General features: G+C 36.9%; 1 non-coding gene across 1 annotated transcript; it reads right to left on the reverse strand.

Moving 5' to 3' along the window:
- Positions 1–8,012: 8,012 nt before the first annotated feature.
- Positions 8,013–8,120, reverse strand: LOC112799318 (small nucleolar RNA R71). The gene has a single exon (XR_003200892.1). It is a non-coding gene; the product is annotated as a small nucleolar RNA R71 (small nucleolar RNA).
- Between the last annotated feature and the right edge of the window lie 344 nt (positions 8,121–8,464).

Here is an 8,464-nt window from a genome sequence, read left to right on the forward strand (position 1 = left end):
TCATGTGTTTGGAGCATCCACTACAACATACCAATTTGTATCCTTAGCTCCAACACGTACCTACAAAACAATTAAAATTGGGATTTAGGTACCCAAGTGAATTTGGGTCCTTGATGGTTAGTATGAGCATAATGCCCATAAGGTGCTCATCTCGTATCTTGACTACGAAAGTTTATATGTTTAATTCTAGTAAAGCATACGGGTGCTATATGACCTACTTTATTACAATAATGACATATGACATTTGGATTATGCATCCTATGCATGTTTCTAAATGGTTGCCTAGGTTGTTTCCTAAATGCAACATCTTTTGATCTATATGCATTGTGATTATAATTTCTAAATGAAGCATGTTGAGGAGGATGTTTAAAGGCTTCATTCCTTTTAGGCATGCTTGCCTTTTGGGCTTGCGGTTGCCTAATAGGAGTTTTAGCATTTTTAAATTTTCCTTTTTCAAAACCTAAACCTTCCTTATTATGAACATGCTTTTGGTTTTTCAACATTTTATCTAAGTTCTTTGAAGATTCATTGAACTTAGCTAAAGTGTTCTTAAGATTTGTAATTTCATTTTCATGCATTTTACAAGATTTGTATGGATCACTACTTGTGCTACACTTATCTTTTCCAAGATTGATATTCTCGTTTTTCAACATCTCATTTTGTTTTAAAAGATCCATATTCTTTTTCTTTAGGAGAGAATAATCTTGGGTAAGTTTTGTGTACACCTCAAGTAAGGCATCATATTCATCTTGTAAATTAAAAGAAGTGGAGTTGTCATCACTAACCTTTTCTTCGCTTGCCATTAAGCAAAGATTTGTAACCTCGTCGTCATCGGAGTCGGATTCATCCTCGTTCTCCCATGATATGTATGCTTTCTCCTTCTTCTTAAATTTCTTGTTTTTGTCCTCCTTTTGAAGTTTTGGACAATTGGGTTTGATGTGTCCAACTTCTCCACACTCATAGCATTTTGGTACCTTTGTTTTGCTCTTGAAATTTTTCTTCATTGCAAACTTATTGAATCTTTTCAATAAGAGTGCAAATTCTTCATCTCCTTCTTCTTCATTATCATCACTCTCTTCTTGTAGTGATGTTGTTTTAAGGGCGAGACTTTTCTTCTTGCTTTCTTCACCTTTTTGTCTATTTAGCATAGTCATTTCATAGGTGAGAAGATTACCTCGTAGTTGATCGAATGTAAGTTGATCATAGAGCCTTCCTTCCACAATGGCGTTCACTTTGGAGTTCCATTTTGGTGTAAGGCTTGTAAGCACCTTGGTCACAATTTGTTTATCATTGTATTTTGTGCCAAGCATGCTTAGATTGTTGAAGATCTTGGAGAGTCTTTCAAGAGCTTCTTCAATGCTCTCTTCATCTTTCATTTTAAAATTTTCCCATTCATGAACCAACATAAATACCTTTGATTCTTTAACGTGGTCGGTTCCTTCGTAAGTGATTTGGAGTTTATCCCAAATCTCTTTAGCGGTTTCACATGTAGAGATCTTTATATAATCATGCTCGTTAAGTGCACAATGAATGAAGTTGATGGCTTTATCATTCATTGCCACTTTCTTCCAATCATCGTCACTATATTCATCTTCTCCTTTCGGTACTTGCTTTGAGACGGAGACTTCTCCTTCTTTAACGCTTGTTGTCTTTGTTGGAATGTGATTTCCATTCTCAATCACTTTCCAAATTCTCACATCTTGAGAACGGATCCAAATTCTCATCTTATTTTTCCAATAAGAGTAATTTGTTCCGCTAAAAAGAGGAGGTCTAGCGGTTGAGTTACCTTCGCTAGTGTTGTTGTTGTTAAAGCTTGTGCTTGCCATGATCTTTTCCCTTAAACGGTTAAGTCTTTTAAAGGGTTAAACTCTGATACCACTTGTAGAACCTATGCACAATTACTCAAGAGGGGGGGGGGGTGAATTGAGTATTGCAACAACAATGAATCTTTTTGCGAAAGTTAAAGACAATATACAAAAGTGTTATTGTACTAGTATTTTTCCAAGAGCTTAACTCAATTGCTAAGCATTTATAAGGAGCTTTTACTTTCCAATAGACACCAACTCAAATAAATTGATCAAGCTTTTCACCAATCGGACTTAAGCTACTCCTTAAGTACTTACGAAGCTACTTTTCGATCACAATTTATTTGCTCAAAGGTAAAAGACAATAATATTGAAGAGATGAGTTTGGAGAGATGCAAACGCTATTTAGAGTGGTTCGGTACAATCCTTGTCCTACGTCCACTTTCTTTCTCAATCGCTATTGAGAAGTTCCACTATTGCCAAGCTTCAAGGTGCTCGCGCAAAACCTTTTACAATCCGAGTCCTTAGTTTCTAACACCTCACGGTATATGATCACCACTCGTATACTAACCCACTCCACTTAGAGATACCTTCTCTAAGATTTGCCTTGAGTACTTAGTATACCTCTTTGGTATCCTCACCGACTATAGTGTTTATAACTCTTGACTCAACCTTGGAGATCACACTCCAATTTACAAAGTGTACAAGAAAATAATTCTCAAAGAATTGTTGAGATGAAATGAGTACTCTCTAGAAGAGTGTATGATTACAAGTTTAGCACTATTGAACCAATTGATATTGCTCTCTCAAATTGTGTATTATAACACCTTAAAAAAATGTGTAGAATGAAAGAATATGAACAAGATAGTTTGCAAATACTCAAGTCTATGAAATAAGGCTTCAATCCATCTATTTATAGACTCCCCAAACCTTAGAAACGTTGGGGAGTTAGTGGGATGGAGCCTTTTTGTCAAAACTAGCCGTTTTTTATGTTTTTGAATCATTTGCATCGATGCATAACACTTTGCATCGATGCAAATGTGTCTTTGAAGCTGAAATTTGAATTTTCAGCTAGGTTGCATCGATGCAAACATCTTTGCATCGATGCAACAAGTCGTTGCATGCTTTGCATCAATGCAAGATGAGTGTGCATCGATGCAAACCTTAAAGAATGGCTTAAAATCACTTCAAAATACTTAGTATTGATCTCAAACTTGTTGGAGTCAATTCCTATGCTTTTGTACCTTTGAAAACAAGTTTTAAACCATTTGGCTAGCATCGAATTGCAAGATGTGCATATGATATGATAATCAAAACATTTTGTGAGTGTGTGTTGAGAGATTTAGCAATTGGTTCTTAACAAGAAGTTACCTAAGTCCTAAGACACTATACTTGTCTTCAAATATTGTGGACTTGAGTTTCTTGTTGTTGTTGTGTTGCTTTCAACTCTTCATTCCTCAACGTTGAATGTTGGTTGATCTTTCAACATGCTTGTTCATTCAAGTTGTTTGTTGGTTTGTCTTTCATGTCGTTTGTTGGTTTGTCATTCATCAAAACCTACGAATACAAACTTCGCATACAAGCAACATGATTTACAATTTTTTTCTTGAATTTTAGTTTTCATAGAGAGCCTTAGAACTGAGATTGGATCTAAGTCTTGCTCTCTCATTTTCATTTTACTCTTCCATCTTTTGTTTTGAATCTTGGGTTGAGATTGAAGGAATTCTGTTTCATTCTTGATCTGAGATTTCTCCTGTTTATTTTCTGCATAATTTAGTAAATTGAGATTTGGATCTTTAGTTCATCACTGTTTTCATCTTCTTTTCTTCTGCAAATTGCTCTCTGTTGGATCAAGGAAGAAATTGAGATCTAGACTTGTTTTCTAGTCTCTTTGATCCCCTGAGATCTTCAACTTCATTTTGCAATTAAGTTGAGTTTCACTTCTGTTTTGCTTCTTTAAGCAATTTTACTTTTCTGTTTGAGATCTACTGCAACTTACTTCATATTTTAGTTCTCTGATTGATTGCACTGTGAATTATCTTGTTTAATTTTGAATCCCAGCTCCCAATTCCTTTTACTCTTCCTGTAATTTTATATTTCTTGCACTTTAAGTTTCAGCCATTTACATTTCTTGCAATCTAAGTTTCAGTCATTTATATTACTTGCACTTTAACCTTCAGCTCTTTAATTCTTCTGCACTTTAATTTACTGTCAATTTCCCCTCTCCTCTTTACTTTCATGCAATTTAGCTTCTGTTTATCACAATTCACTCAAATCATCACTTGTTTGCTTAACTAAATCAACCACTGATGAGCGGATAATTTGTACGCTTTTTGGCATTGTTTTTAGTATGTTTTTAGTATGATCTAGTTAGTTTTTAGTATATTTTTATTAGTTTTTAGTTAAAATTCACTTTTCTGGACTTTACTATGAGTTTGTGTGTTTTTCTGTGATTTCAGGTATTTTCTGTCTGAAATTGAGGGACCTGAGCAAAAATCTGATTCAGAGACTAAAAAGGACTGCAGATGCTGTTGGATTCTGACCTCCCTGCACTCGAAGCGGATTTTCTGGAGCTACAGAAGCCCAATTGGCGCGCTCTTAACGGCGTTGGAAAGTAGACATCCTGGGCTTTCTAGCAATATATGATAGTCCATACTTTGCCCAAGATTTGATGGCCCAAACCGGCGTACAAAGTCACCCTCAGAAATCCCAGCGTTAAACGCCGGAACTGGCACCAAAATGGGAGTTAAACGCCCAAACTGGCATAAAAGCTGGCGTTTAACTCCAAGAAGAGTCTCTACACGAAATTGCTTCATTGCTCAGCCCAAGCACACACCAAGTGGGCCCGGAAGTGGATTTTTATGTCATTTACTCATCTCTGTAAACCCTAGGCTACTAGTTTTCTATAAGTAAGACATTATACTATTGTATTTTCATCTTGGTATCTTTGGATCTGAGATCATCTTGGTAGCTATCTTTGTTTTGATGCTATCTTAGATCATTGGGAGGCTGGCCATTCGGCCATGCCTAGACCTTGTTCTTATGTATTTTCAACGGTGGAGTTTTTACACACCATAGATTAAGGTGTGGAGCTCTGCTGTACCTCGAGTATTAATGCAATTACTATTGTTCTTCTATTCAATTCCGCTTGTTCTTGTTCTAAGATATCACTTGTTCTTCAACTTGATGAATGTGAGGATCCGTGACACTCATCATCATTCTCACCTATGAACGTGTGACTGACAACCACCTCCGTTCTACCTTCGATTGGGTGAATATCTCTTGGATTCCTGATACACGATGCATGGTTGATCGCCTGACAACCGAGTGCTCGCCTGACAAACGAGCCAGCCATTCCGTGAGATCAGAGTCTTCGTGGTATAGGCTAGAACTGATGGCGGCATTCAAGAGAATCCGGAAGGTCTAACCTTGTCTGTGGTATTCTGAGTAGGATTCAATGATTGAATGACTGTGATGTGCTTCAAACTCCTGAGGGCGGGGCGTTAGTGACAGACGCAAAAGAATCACTGGATTCTATTCCGGCCTGATCGAGAACCGATAGATGGATAGCCGTGCCGTGACAGGGTGCGTTGAACATTTCCACTGAGAGGATGGGAGGTAGCCACTGACAACGGTGAAACCCTTGCTTGAGCTTGCCATGGAAAGGAGGAAGAAGGATTGGATGAAGACAGTAGGAAAGCAGAGAGACGGAAGGGAAGGCATCTTCATACGCTTATCTGAAGTTCCTACCAATGAATTACATAAGTATCTCTATCTTTACCTTTATGTTTATTTCGTTTATCACCATACCCATTTGAGTTTTCCTGACTAGGATTTACAAGGTGACCATAGCTTGCTTCATACCAACAATCTCTGTGGGATCGACCCTTACTCGCGTAAGGTTTATTACTTGGACGACCCAGTACATTTGCTGGTTAGTTGTGCGAAGTTGTGTTTATGCCATGGTAGTGAGCACCAAACTTTTGGATTCATTACCGGGGATTATTAGAGTTTTGAAAAGTATTGATCATAACTTTGCGCTACCAAGTTTTTGGCGCCGTTGCCGGGGATTGTTGAGTTTGGACAACTGACGGTTCATCTTGTTGTATAGATTAGGTATTTTTTTTCGAAATTCTTGAAGATGAATTCTAGAGTTTCATGATGATTTGTTGAAGTCTGGCTGGCTGTGAAGCCATGTCTAATTTTATTGGACCGAGGTTTCAACTTATCATCACAAAAGCTTGTTGATTTCTGTCAATCTTGCTTTTGGAGCAGTGATCTGCTAAGGCTTGGCTGGCCATTGGCCATGTCTAGTGTTTTGGACCGAAGCTTTCACTGTGAAGCCATGTCTAATTCCTGGACCGGAGTCTTAGACTAAACATTGCATGATTCCTCGAATTCTCATTAAGAATTTTGATACTTTTTTTTCCACTTAATTTTCGAAAAACACAAAAAAATTACAAAATCATAAAATCCAAAAATATTGTATGTTTCTTGTTTAAGTCTAGTGTCTCATTTTAAGTTTGGTGTCAATTGCATGCATTCATTCATGTGTCTTAAGGATCTTCAAATAATTCTTGATGATTTCTTACTATGATCTTTGAATTCTCTTGACTTGAGTGTTTATTTGTCTCATATGCATTCTCATTAGTGTCAATAGTATACAAACTGCTAAGTTTGGTGTCTTGCATGCATTGTTATTTGATTTTAGTTGCATTTTGATTATTCTTCATTATTAAAAATCCAAAAATATTTTTAATTTGTGTCTTCTCAAGTCAATAATACAGAGAATTGAAGATTCAAAACATGCTGCAGAGGAATTATACAGAAAAAATTGGGCGTTCAAAACGCCCAGTGAAGAAGGACAGACTGGCGTTTAAACGCCAGCCAGGGTACCTGGTTGGGCGTTTAACGCCCAAAAGGGTATAGTTTTGCGCGTTAAACGCCAGAATGTGCACCATTCTGGGCGTTTAACGCCAGGATGGCACAAGAGGGAAGATTTTGTTTTCAATGCAATTTTTTTCAAGTTTTCAAAGTTTTTCAAAATCAAATCTTTTTCAAATCATATCTTTTCAATCATATGTTTTCAAAATCAATTTCTTTCTATTTTTTAAAAATACTTGCTATCAATCAATGATTTGATTCAACATTTCAAGTATGTTGCCTTTTCTGTTGAGAAAGGTTTAATGTTTGAATCATATCTTTTCTTGTTAGCCAAGTTTTTAATTTTCAAAATCAAATCTTTTTAAAAAATGTTTTTCAAATCATATCTTCTCAATCACATCTTTTTAAAACTAATCATATCTTCTTAACCACATCTTTTTCAAAATAGTTTTCAATCAAATCTTTTTGATTTCTAATTTCAAAATCTCTTTCAAAAATCACTTGATTTCTTTTCCACTTTCATTTTCGAAAATCAATTAGTGTTTTTCAAAAATGTTTTCAAAATCTTTTACGTAATTTTCGAAAATTACTTCCCTTCTTCTCACATCCTTCTATTTATGGACTAACACTATTCCTTAATGCAAAATTCGAACTCCATCTTCTTTGATAAGTTCGAATTTTCTACTTCTGTCTTCTATTTTTCTTTTCCTCTGACACCTAAAGGAATCTCTATGCTGTGACATAGAGGATTCCACATTTTCTTGTTCCCTTCTCTTTCTTATGAGCAGGAGCAAGGACAAAAGCATTCTTGTTGAGGCTGATCCTGAACCTGAAAGGACCTTGAAGAGAAAGCTAAGAGAAGCCAAAGCACAACTCTCTGTAGAGGACCTAACAGAAATCTTCAAAGAAGAAGAACCTATGGCAGCCGAAAACAACAACAATGCTAACAATGCAAGGAAGGTGCTGGGTGACTTTACTGCACCTACTCCCGACTTCTATGGGAGAAGCATCTCTATCCCTGCCATTGGAGCAAACAACTTTGAGCTTAAGCCTCAATTAGTTTCTCTAATGCAACAGAATTGCAAGTTCCATGGACTTCCATTGGAAGATCCTCATCAGTTTTTAGCTGAATTCTTGCAAATCTGTGACACAGTCAAGACTAATGGGGTTGACCCTGAGGTCTACAGACTTATGCTATTCCCTTTTGCTGTAAGAGACAGAGCTAGGACATGGTTGGACTTACAACCTAAAGAAGGCCTGGACTCTTGGGAAAAGCTAGTCAATGCCTTCTTGGCAAAGTTCTTTCCACCTCAAAAATTGAGTAAGCTTAGAGTGGAAGTCCAAACCTTCAGACAGAAGGAAGGAGAATCCCTCTATGAAGCTTGGGAAAGATACAAACAATTAATCAGAAAGTGTCCTTCTGATATGCTTTCTGAATGGAGCATCATAGGTATTTTCTATGATGGTATCTCTGAACTATCCAAAATGTCTTTGGATAGCTCTGCTGGAGGCTCTCTTCATCTGAAGAAGACGCCTACAGAAGCTCAAGAGCTAATTGAAATGGTTGCAAATAACCAATTCATGTACACTTCTGAAAGCAATCCTGTGAACAATGGGACTAGTCAGAAGAAAGGAGTTCTTGAGATTGACACTCTGAATGCCATATTGGCTCAGAACAAAATATTGACCCAACAAGTCAATATGATTTCTCAAAGTCTGTCTGGAATGCAAAATGCACCAAGCAGTACTAAGGAGGCTTCATCTGAGGAAGAAGC

The sequence above is a fragment of the Arachis hypogaea genome, chromosome 4 (genome assembly GCF_003086295.3).
Source record: "Arachis hypogaea cultivar Tifrunner chromosome 4, arahy.Tifrunner.gnm2.J5K5, whole genome shotgun sequence".
Taxonomy (NCBI): Eukaryota; Viridiplantae; Streptophyta; class Magnoliopsida; order Fabales; family Fabaceae; genus Arachis; species Arachis hypogaea.